This window comes from Dendropsophus ebraccatus, chromosome 5 (genome assembly GCF_027789765.1).
Source record: "Dendropsophus ebraccatus isolate aDenEbr1 chromosome 5, aDenEbr1.pat, whole genome shotgun sequence".
Lineage (NCBI taxonomy): Eukaryota > Metazoa > Chordata > Amphibia > Anura > Hylidae > Dendropsophus > Dendropsophus ebraccatus.
The window spans coordinates 30,846,130-30,858,437 of record NC_091458.1 but is presented as its reverse complement, the minus strand read 5'-3'; positions in this window follow the sequence as shown (position 1 = coordinate 30,858,437).

Genomic DNA, 12,308 nt, shown 5'->3' with positions numbered 1-12,308 from the left:
TATCTGGATAATCAATGGAGGAGCTATGAATTATTGTGTTCGGCTAATAAATGGAAAAGATAAGAAAATGAAAATGAAAATAAATATAAAATGTGAAAAAATATATGTGAAAAAATAATAATAGAAGAATATGAAAAGATAATGGTGAGAATGGAAAAAATTATTCAAACTATAAAAAACATTTATGCTGTAAATTAGTTCATGTAATGATAAAGAAGATCGTTTTTATAATTAAGTCCATGTGGGATTCTTGTATCCAGTTTGAAAATACATTCCGCTTCTTTATTGAAGAGTTGTCTTGTCCTATCGCCCCCCCGTAAGGGTGCTTCTATGAATTTGATGCCATAAAAAGAAAAGTAGGAAATGTCTCTGTTGTGAACTTCAATGAAGTGTTTCGCTGCACCCGAGCAGCTAGATTTCGTATTGTTTTTAATGTCAGTGATGTGCTCACTGATTCTCTTCTTTAATTTGCGGGATGTACAGCCAACATACTTGAGATCGCACCTTCCACATTCGATTATGTACACTACGTGATCTGTTTCACAATTAATGAAGTCTGTGATGCTATATGTTTTGGTGTGATCGCTGTTGGTGTACTCTTTGATATTTTTACAGTAGTTACACATATTGCACCGTGACCCATTGCATTTGAAGTTACCTTTTGGTTTGTTTCTTGTTATTGCGGAGGTTTTCAGTACAGGTAGAGTGCTAGGTGATAAATCATCTCGCAAGGTGCGACCTCTGCGTGCCACGCAGCGCACTCCTTCATCTAATATTTCATTTAGAATGGCATCTTGCCTCAATATATTTATGTTGCGTTGTATCATTTTAGTGATTTCTTGGTATTCCAAGGAAAAGCGCGTGGAGAAAGTTATTGGTGTCGGTGACATTTGTTCTTTTTTCCTTTTTTCTTTTTTTCTTAATAATTCTTCCCTGTTTCTGGTTTGTACAATTTTTGTGGCCCTTTCCAGATGATATTTCTTATACCCTCTCCTTTCCATTCTTGTACAGGCTTCCTTGGATTGTTTAGAGTATATGTCTGGTTTGGAGCATGCTCTTTTTATTCGAGTTAATTCCCCCACTGGTATTGCCTTAACAGTATGCAGGGGGTGATTGCTTTGGGCATGTAGTATCGTGTTGCCCGCGGTGGGCTTGCGATACAAAGATGTATGGACCATATTTGTGTTTTTGTCCACCTCTAATTGGATGTCCAGGAAAGAGACACATGTTGGATGTGTGAAATGGGTGAACCTGAGATTGTTGTCATTAGCATTACAATATTGCAGGAAGTCTGAAAGAGCGGAATCTTCCCCCTGCCATACGATGAGTACGTCGTCGATAAAACGACCGTACCACCGTATGGCGGGGGAGAATGGATTTGTGCATGAGAATATGTATCTCTCTTCCCACCATGCAACAAATAGCCCAGCTAGAGTTGGAGAGAATTTGGCCCCCATGGGGGCGCCCCTAATTTGTAAAAAATATTCACTGTTAAAAGAAAAATAATTATGTTTTAACAAAAAGGCTGTCACCTCCAAAATATATTCTCTCAGCTCGCAGCTATAATTACTGTATCTATATAGATGGTAAGCTAGAGCTTCTAGGGCTTGATTGTGGGGGATAGAAGAATACAGTGCAGTTATATCGCAGCTAAGCCACTTATTTTCATTAGACCATTCAAATTCCTTAAATGCTCTTAAGACTGAGCCGCTATCTTGTAGATAGCCAGGTACTCGCTGGACCAATGGTTGTAACAGATTGTCAACCCATTCACAAAGCTTTTCCCCTAGGGAACCCACCCCTGAAATGATGGGACGGAGGGGTGGGGGGAAGATCTCCTTGTGCACCTTGGGGAGACCATAGAAGGTAGCAACCCTGGGACACTCCGGAACGAGGCCTCGTTCCGGAGTGTCCCAGGGTTGCTACCTTCTATGGTCTCCCCAAGGTGCACAAGGAGATCTTCCCCCCACCCCTCCGTCCCATCATTTCAGGGGTGGGTTCCCTAGGGGAAAAGCTTTGTGAATGGGTTGACAATCTGTTACAACCATTGGTCCAGCGAGTACCTGGCTATCTACAAGATAGCGGCTCAGTCTTAAGAGCATTTAAGGAATTTGAATGGTCTAATGAAAATAAGTGGCTTAGCTGCGATATAACTGCACTGTATTCTTCTATCCCCCACAATCAAGCCCTAGAAGCTCTAGCTTACCATCTATATAGATACAGTAATTATAGCTGCGAGCTGAGAGAATATATTTTGGAGGTGACAGCCTTTTTGTTAAAACATAATTATTTTTCTTTTAACAGTGAATATTTTTTACAAATTAGGGGCGCCCCCATGGGGGCCAAATTCTCTCCAACTCTAGCTGGGCTATTTGTTGCATGGTGGGAAGAGAGATACATATTCTCATGCACAAATCCATTCTCCCCCGCCATACGGTGGTACGGTCGTTTTATCGACGACGTACTCATCGTATGGCAGGGGGAAGATTCCGCTCTTTCAGACTTCCTGCAATATTGTAATGCTAATGACAACAATCTCAGGTTCACCCATTTCACACATCCAACATGTGTCTCTTTCCTGGACATCCAATTAGAGGTGGACAAAAACACAAATATGGTCCATACATCTTTGTATCGCAAGCCCACCGCGGGCAACACGATACTACATGCCCAAAGCAATCACCCCCTGCATACTGTTAAGGCAATACCAGTGGGGGAATTAACTCGAATAAAAAGAGCATGCTCCAAACCAGACATATACTCTAAACAATCCAAGGAAGCCTGTACAAGAATGGAAAGGAGAGGGTATAAGAAATATCATCTGGAAAGGGCCACAAAAATTGTACAAACCAGAAACAGGGAAGAATTATTAAGAAAAAAAGAAAAAAGGAAAAAAGAACAAATGTCACCGACACCAATAACTTTCTCCACGCGCTTTTCCTTGGAATACCAAGAAATCACTAAAATGATACAACGCAACATAAATATATTGAGGCAAGATGCCATTCTAAATGAAATACTAGATGAAGGAGTGCGCTGCGTGGCACGCAGAGGTCGCACCTTGCGAGATGATTTATCACCTAGCACTCTACCTGTACTGAAAACCTCCGCAATAACAAGAAACAAACCAAAAGGTAACTTCAAATGCAATGGGTCACGGTGCAATATGTGTAACTACTGTAAAAATATCAAAGAGTACACCAACAGCGATCACACCAAAACATATAGCATCACAGACTTCATTAATTGTGAAACAGATCACGTAGTGTACATAATCGAATGTGGAAGGTGCGATCTCAAGTATGTTGGCTGTACATCCCGCAAATTAAAGAAGAGAATCAGTGAGCACATCACTGACATTAAAAACAATACGAAATCTAGCTGCTCGGGTGCAGCGAAACACTTCATTGAAGTTCACAACAGAGACATTTCCTACTTTTCTTTTTATGGCATCAAATTCATAGAAGCACCCTTACGGGGGGGCGATAGGACAAGACAACTCTTCAATAAAGAAGCGGAATGTATTTTCAAACTGGATACAAGAATCCCACATGGACTTAATTATAAAAACGATCTTCTTTATCATTACATGAACTAATTTACAGCATAAATGTTTTTTATAGTTTGAATAATTTTTTCCATTCTCACCATTATCTTTTCATATTCTTCTATTATTATTTTTTCACATATATTTTTTCACATTTTATATTTATTTTCATTTTCATTTTCTTATCTTTTCCATTTATTAGCCGAACACAATAATTCATAGCTCCTCCATTGATTATCCAGATATCGCTATCCCCCAAAAAATCATTCCCAGCCTGGGTATTACACCCCACATACATCACTGTAGTCTATTCATTAATTTAACCTTAACTCCATTTTATTCATTTCATTCATTTTTTCCATTCAATATTTATTAGGCATGAATTATTCTTTGACTCGCTGATTTTTAATTTTCATTAATTTTCATTAATCTTTTGCTTTTGGTTAATAATTAGTGTATGCATTATTAGTGCAAGATTTATTTATGTCTGCATACAGATATTTGCAACACCATATAACTTTATCATTCAAGCGTTCATATAGGCAGACTACCAGCTTAATTGGCATTGCACCATTATGAACATACAACCATGTTCACACCACATATTATTCATCTGCAGGCGTTTTTCCGAGTTTACCCACTCCACGCCAATTCATAGCATACACAGCTTTTTAGATCATCATATCCTCTCCTATTGCCTTCATCAGGGAAATCGCGGCATTACACATGTAGTACATATCTTTATACATATTTTATTATATATAACATATTATAATGTTACAATGTTACCAGCCGCCTAACACCTGAAGTGATGCTAACATAGGGTTAACACATTAACTACATGCACTCATTCCACCTGCTAGTGCTAGCACTGGGAATACTTCCATTGGCCGCAACTTGTTTTTAAACTCACACTCGTACAACATTCACCAGATTATGACTAAGCGCGCAAGCGCGAAACGCGTCAATCTACTGGGCCACACAGCACACATAGCTCTGCTGTATTTTAACATGATTGAATAAAATATAAGACTTTTAACTTACCTTGGAGTGCTGGATCCGCACCTTCTTTCCATTCCATTCACCCATTGACGGCTAGCCACCGCCTGGAACCGTGCACCCTCCCTCAATGCATTGATATCCGAACTATACAACAACAAGGTGAGCTGATCTCCATTTTTTCACTTTCCATAAGTTAAAGTCTATTGGTTTGGAAAATTTAATGTGTAACTGGATTGAAAACTGGCTTAATAATCGTACCCAGAGAGTGGTGGTCAATGATTCCTACTCCGAATGGTCCCCGGTAATAAGTGGTGTACCCCAAGGGTCAGTACTGGGCCCTCTTCTGTTTAACTTGTTTATTAATGATATTGAGAATGGAATTAACAGCAATGTTTCTATCTTTGCAGATGACACCAAGCTTTGTAGTACAGTACAGTCTATGGAGGATGTGCAGATGTTACAGGATGACTTAGACACACTGAGTGTTTGGGCGTCCACTTGGCAAATGAGGTTCAATGTGGATAAATGTAAAGTTATGCACCTGGGTACTAATAACCCGCATGCATCATATGTCCTGGGGGGAGTTACTCTGGGAGAGTCGCTGATGGAGAAGGATCTGGGTATACTTGTAGATAATAGACTACAGAACAGTACACAATGTCAGTCAGCTGCTTCTAAGGCCAGCAGGATATTGTCATGCATTAAAACAGGCATGGACTCTCGGGACAGGGATATAATATTACCGCTTTATAAAGCTTTGGTGCGGCCTCATCTGGAGTATGCCGTCCAGTTTTGGAATCCGATTCATAAAAAGGATGTTCTAGAGCTGGAGAGGGTACAAAGACGGGCAACTAAACTAATAAGGGGAATGGAGCATCTTAGTTATGAGGAGAGATTAAAAGAATTACATTTGTTTAGTCTGGAGAAGAGACGTTTAAGGGGAGATATGATTAACTTATTTAAATATATAAATGGCCCCTACAAGACATATGGGGAAAAGATCTTCCAGGTAAAACCCCCTCAAAGGACAAGAGGGCACTGCCTCCGCCTGGAGAAAAAAAGGTTCAATCTCCGGAGGCGACAGGCCTTCTTTACCATGAGAACTGTGAATCTGTGGAACAGTCTACCCCAGGATCTGGTCACAGCAAAAACAGTAGAGGGCTTCAAAACCAGCCTAGACAAGTTCTTAGAGCAAAATAATATAAATGCATATGTATAGAACCTATCACCCCTCCCCCTTCCCTGTATCCATCCCCTCCTTGGTTGAACTTGATGGACATGTGTCTTTTTTCAACCGTACTAACTATGTAACTATGTAACAGATCCCTCCTGGACTCACCATCTCACACTATGAAGTAACCTAGGTGAGATCTACACCCCCTCGAACACTTCACCTGTGACATGTCCACAATATTTATATATATATATATATATATATATATATATATATATATATATATATATAGTATATGTATATATATATATATATATCTGTGCTGTCAGTTTCCCTTTAATGCATACCTGTAATTTCAGGTAATGTTTCAGGCTAACTCATCCTGTGTGTTTACATGAGGAGTGGCAATTAGAGATGAGCGAACCGGGTTCAGGTTCGAGTCGATCCGATCCCGAATGATCGGCATTTGATTAGCTTAGGGCTGCTGAAGTTGGATAAAGCTGTAAGGTTGTCTGGAAAACATGGATACAGCCAATGACTATATCCATGATTTCCACATAGCCTTAGGGATTTATCCAAGTTCAGCAGCCACCGCTAATCAAATGCCGAAAGTTCGGGTTTGGATCGACTCGTGCATGCTCGAGGTTCGCTCATCTCTAGTGGCAATATTTCTGTGCTTTTTATAACTTATACTGCATTTTCTGTTCTGCAGGCTTCATCTCTAACTTCTAGTTGGCCATAAGCTAGTGGGTGGACACTAGCATCTATGATGCCTCCCATACACTGCACACACACAAAGAAGAAAGGACCCTGCCCCCAATTCTCTATCGCAGCAGCAAGGATGACATTATAAAGCAGTACTCAGCATTGTAAGCTGTGAATCCAGCACAGTATTGAGATCCAATACTAATCGCAAGCATGTATACTCTCTGCAGTCTCTCTGTCTGCCTCTGGCTCTGTTTCTTCTATATGTAATCTAATCCCTCAGTGAGCTGCTAGTGCATCTTGTAAAGTAGCAATTTGCTGTTTTTCACAGTGAAGTTTTACTTTACTATTCACTTCTTTTACCCACATCAAAACCCATCAACCCACATCAAAACCCATTTAGACACTGATTCTTGCTTAAGAAAAATAAAATAGTATGCTAGAAATAATCACCCAGGGCCATATTGTTTCTGTTATGTTTGTGCTATTTAGAATGATCTGGTATATGACCTTACAATGATGGTCATGATGTGTGGTGATTGTACGGAGGAGAGAATTCCGAGGCTTTGTTAGAAGTGACTTTGCTGTGTACATGCAGAGAAAAAGACTTGATGTACTCACAGGAGCGCAGAGGCATAGATCATTCCTTCAAGGTCTGTCGTCTATCGTCTCGGTTTCCACCTTTGTTGTTTTAGGCCATCAGTTATGACAACTATTTAATAACTTGCTTTTCGGGATCACAGTGTCCTCCCCATCTGATTGTATGTGAGACGTGCAGAACATTCTCTGGCTCTTAGTACGGCAATAAGGCTTCGCTAAATAGAGTAAGAGTAAACATTTAAAATATAACTTTTAATTAAATCAAGAAATAAAAATATCCCCATACAAAAACAACAAAAAAACATAAAATATAATAAAGTAGGAAGCATGAAACTGGTACCCCTCACAGGTGATGGTGAAGAAGTAACATTCTGGGTAAGTATAGGATGTACATCATTATACAGAGCATCGTAAAGATGATGGTTCCAATGTTTGGTGGCTGGAGTAATTCGCTGAGGAAGCAATAATCACAATAATCCAATCAGCCAGCCGATCCCTGACATTGCCTGATTTTGCCCTCAATATCTCTTACCTCCAAACAGAGCTCCTGCCCTAAGAAGGGCAACTTTGCCACTTTTACCCTAGGGACCCAAGTTAACCCTAATATACATGGTGGCTATGTCAGTTTTGTGCGGCCGCTATTCACTGAATAGCGGTCGCACAGAACATGTCAGTTTACACAATGGAGCGTGGGGCTCTGGCCGCACACTCCATTGTATGCAGCGGTGAATTAGGATGCGGGCGCACATGGGTGCACACGCATTCGAATTCACGAAAAAAGTCCCTTTAAGATTTGCAAGGGCTTATAAATGTTTTTACTATTACAATGTAAGCCTAAGTATAAGCCTAATGAGCATTCATCTAGATAAGGAACAGAATTATTAGGCCACATCATTGACGGAAAGGGAAAGTGGGGTACTGCCCCCCCCCCCCTCCAGTACACCAGATTTGCATATCCTGGCATATCTCCAGAACGGTGCAGCATATTTAAAAAAGAAGGACACTGGTGGATGAACTTTAAAAGGAGTATTGTGGATACAGATATTAGTTTTATGTTGCTGAGGCAAGTATGGGGGAAAAAACATTCATACTCACCTACCTCTGTCCTCCAGTGCTCAGCTTGTGATGTCCCACCTCAGTCAGTCATAGAAGCCCCCTATACATCTCAGAAGTAGAAAGCAGAGCAATGAATAGAGAGCTGATAGTTGGCACATGGGGAGCCCTGAGGAATAGAGGTAGGTGAGTATGTGTTTGTTTGTTTTTCTCTTTCTTATACCAACCCCAGCAACATATAAAAAAGTATATGTCTAGAATACCCCTTTAATGATGTTTATAAATGGATCTTGAAGAACAGATAACTACGAGATATCAGACTGTGACTACATGTAATTTTCTGAAATGAACTGTTTTCTGAGTCCATACTTATCTCTGTTCTGGGATCTCTATCTGTCTATATGAAATACTAGGGCCCCTGGCATGCCTTGGCTATATTCTGCACCCAGTGAACATACAGAGGATTGTAAAATCTGAAGGGTGTTTATTTTTCAATGCGGATATGGACTGGTTATAATTATCACATTTACCTGCAGAACCTGTATAGTGTTTTTGTCAGAATTTGGGCCACATAAAGTATCTTTAGTAGAGATGAGCGAACCGGGTTTGAGTCGATCCGAACCCGAACGTTCGGTATTTGATTAGCGGTGGCTGCTGAAGTTGGATAAAGCTCTAAGGTTGTCTGGAAAACATGGATACAGCCAATGACTATATCCATGATTTCCACATAGCCTTAGGGCTTTATCCAACTTCAGCAGCCACCGCTAATCAAATGCCGAAAGTTCAGGTTCGGATCAACTTGAGCATGCTTGAGGTTCGCTCATCTCTAATCTTTAGCCGAAACCAGTCAAATAATTTCTGGTTATGCTTCAAACATTCAACACTGGGGCAAATTAGTATAAAGGAAGAAGGCATGAAAGACACCCCAATATTATAAAGAGAAAGAAAATAATTTAGTGTGTGCGTCAATTTGTTTATGGTGGGATATGTTTTACTACTTTGACCTGTAACCTGTGAGACACCTCTGCTCCTGTCGGTGCTGCTGCACAGACCTCCATAAACTGCTGAGCCTTGCATTGTACAATTTTCATTCGAGGCCTAGGGAGCTTATAATGCCTACCGAAATGTGTGGATCAACTGGAGACTGGAGGGGAAAAAAACACCTCTTTATTCACATATGACAGTAACTACATGAATGCCAGTCAATTGCTGAAGAGCAAGCACTGATTCCAGACATGTGTCAACTCTGAGAGCTGGAGGGTTATCAAATATAGACCAAAGAGATTTCTGCCATGTTAGCATGCAGAGAAGCCGCAGAGACAGATCTGTTTACAGAGTTTATTAAAGAAAAGGGTTTACAATGGACAGGAAGAACTAAGACGGAACCTCCGAGGGTCGAAGAGTGTGGGCGGCCAAGAAAGTGTATAAGAAAACAAAAAAACATCATCTTATGAAAGAAACCAACAGTGATGTCATCTTTTTGTTTGTTTGTTTGTAGCCAAAAACATTTTCAAAGAAAATCAGCCCTTCCCACATTTTAAGAGCTGAACTAATACGAGCGTTCCGATCTTTCTTCTACTAATGTATTTGACCTTGTATCTTCTTTTTTTGTGTGGAAATAACCTGTATGAACCGTCCTATTTTTTATTCATTTTATAAAAGGTTTGACGTAGGAAATTTTACTGTTTTTGAAATAGTCTTTATGTTTCTGAAATGAAAAATAATATAATAATAAAAGTTCCTTTATTTATAAAGAACCAACCTATTCCACGGCACTGAACCTAGCTTATCATTGTAACGACTGGAGTCGTGGATCTGCTGTACCACTGCTGTAGGCCGCACCAGGGAGTGGAGTGTAGGGGCCGCTGGTCTTCATCAGTGCCCCCCGCATGGCGGGATGAGCTTGCTGCGGCAGGCGACCCCCAGGTCGCTACCCCTGTCTAGGCTTGCTAATGGAGGTGGGCGAGGTGCAGCTGAAGGCACATTGGGCACGCAGGAACACAGCAGGACTCAAGGTGGGAACTGTAGGCAGCAGGAACGCGGCAGGAACCATGGGTGGGAACAACGGAGAGCTGGGACCACACGCTAAGGGAAGCATGCAGATACTCTAACAAAGCAAGGGCAGGACAGGTGCAGATATTTATAGTGTGAAAGGCGATTAGGTGCAAACCAATCAGGGACGCACTGTCCCTTTAAATTTAAGCAAACCATGCGGGAGGAGACAGCAGGGAGGACTGGGGACGCCCTAGACCACGTGTGGCTGGAGAGGAGAGAGCGGCTTAAGCAGGGGGAGACACCGTAGCCGCGGGAGGAGGTACGTGCCGCAGCTGTAGCTTTTACAATAATCACTTGTTCCCACTGGGCTCCCAATCTAAATTCCAAATTCCCCTATCTTTATGTTTTTGGAGTGTAGAAAAAAGTAGCAGTACCCGGAGGAACCAACCCAAACACAGGGAGAACCTGGGCCCCCAGTGCTGTAAGGCAACAGGGCTAACCACTGAGCCACTGTGTTGCCCAAAAGTCAATAGTTTCTGTGGAAAATTATAACAGCAAATTCAAACAAATTACCATTTAGGTCAGGTCTCATGTTTAGGCTGTTTTATGACTCAAAAACAACCAAATTTTCCCCATTGGATTCAATTGTAAAATTTGCAGGCATAATTAATATGGCCATATATTTAAGATAATGCAGATAGATCCCTTTTAAAAGTAACATTGATCAGCCAAGGAGCGATCCTTGGCTGATATTATCTTTCAGTCAGACTTCAAAATTTATTGGTATCTGCTGCACATCTTCCTGTGTAAATAGGAGTTGTGCTGCTGATACCATAAGTTTCCAGTTGCCTAGCACATGAGCAGTACGTACTTACCTTCAGCACTACTGTCATTTGGTATCTCACAAAAGGGTCCAGCTACCCGGCCGCTTCGGGTCACCCTCGTTCTTCCAAAGTGATTGACAGCCAGAGGAGCGGGGGTGGGTGATAAAGTTGCGCCGGAGTTGCGCAGGACAAATTTGTGACATTTTCAGAAAGAAGGTGAAGATGCCGGATCACATCAGTGCTGGTGACATTTATGTATTGCTGTATTGCCCCCCAAAAGTTATACAAATCACCAATATACACTTATTACGGGAAATGCTTATAAAATGCTTTTTTCCCTGCACTTACTACTGCATCAAGGCTTCACTTCCTGGATAACATGGTGATGTCACTTCCTGGATAACATGGTGATGTCACTTCCTGGATAACATGGTGATGTCACTTCCTGGATAACATGGTGATGTCACTTCCTGGATAACATGGTGATGTCACGCCCAGACTCTCAGAGCTGTGCGGGCTGTGGCTGCTGGAGAGGATGATGGCAGGGGGATGCTCAGTGTCCCTCCAGTGCCCTGTGTCCCTCAGTGTCCCTCTGCCATCATCCTCTCCAGCAGCTACAGCCTGTACAGCTCTGGGAGTTGGGTCGTGACATCACCATTTTATCCAGGAAGTGACATCACCATGTTATCCAGGAAGTGACATCACCATGTTATCCAGGAAGTGAAGCCTTGATGCAGTAGTAAAGGCAGGGGAAAAAAAACACTTTATAAGCATTTCCTGTAATAAGTGAATATTGGTGATTTCTATAACTTTTTTCGGTGGGGCAATACAATACTTAAATAAAAAATTTTGCCGGACTTCTCCTTTAATCTATGGGCCTTTGTACGTGAACAGACTCCCTTCACTGTCAACCAATGCAAGGTTTAAACATAGTAATACAAACTACTATAAAACAAAGACCAATATAAAGCAGTGCAAAACAGCAAATGATTAAAACAAGAGACAAATATCTGACAATCAAATTTAGAAGATCCAAAGGGCGTCATGCAGTAGAACACAATGTATAAAATGAGGGGCTCAGGACCTACAGTATGTTCTGGTGATCATTATAGGTCTTAACACTATGAACCTTAGTAACCAGACTATTATCACAAATCTTTTAGCTAGATGACACTTGTCCAGTACGCCTGTGAAGTACAACTCTTTAAGCTGCAATAACATATTACTGTTACTTACCTTGTCTTCATACATTGACTCTAATGATTCCTTGTTCAACTGGAACTGTAATAAAATACAAGCAGAAAAAAAAATATTAAAACATCCCCTTAGAAGATAAATTGTAAAACATATACTGTACTTTATTGTTAAAAAAAGGACATAAAACATTACCTGAAGTGAAAACATCATA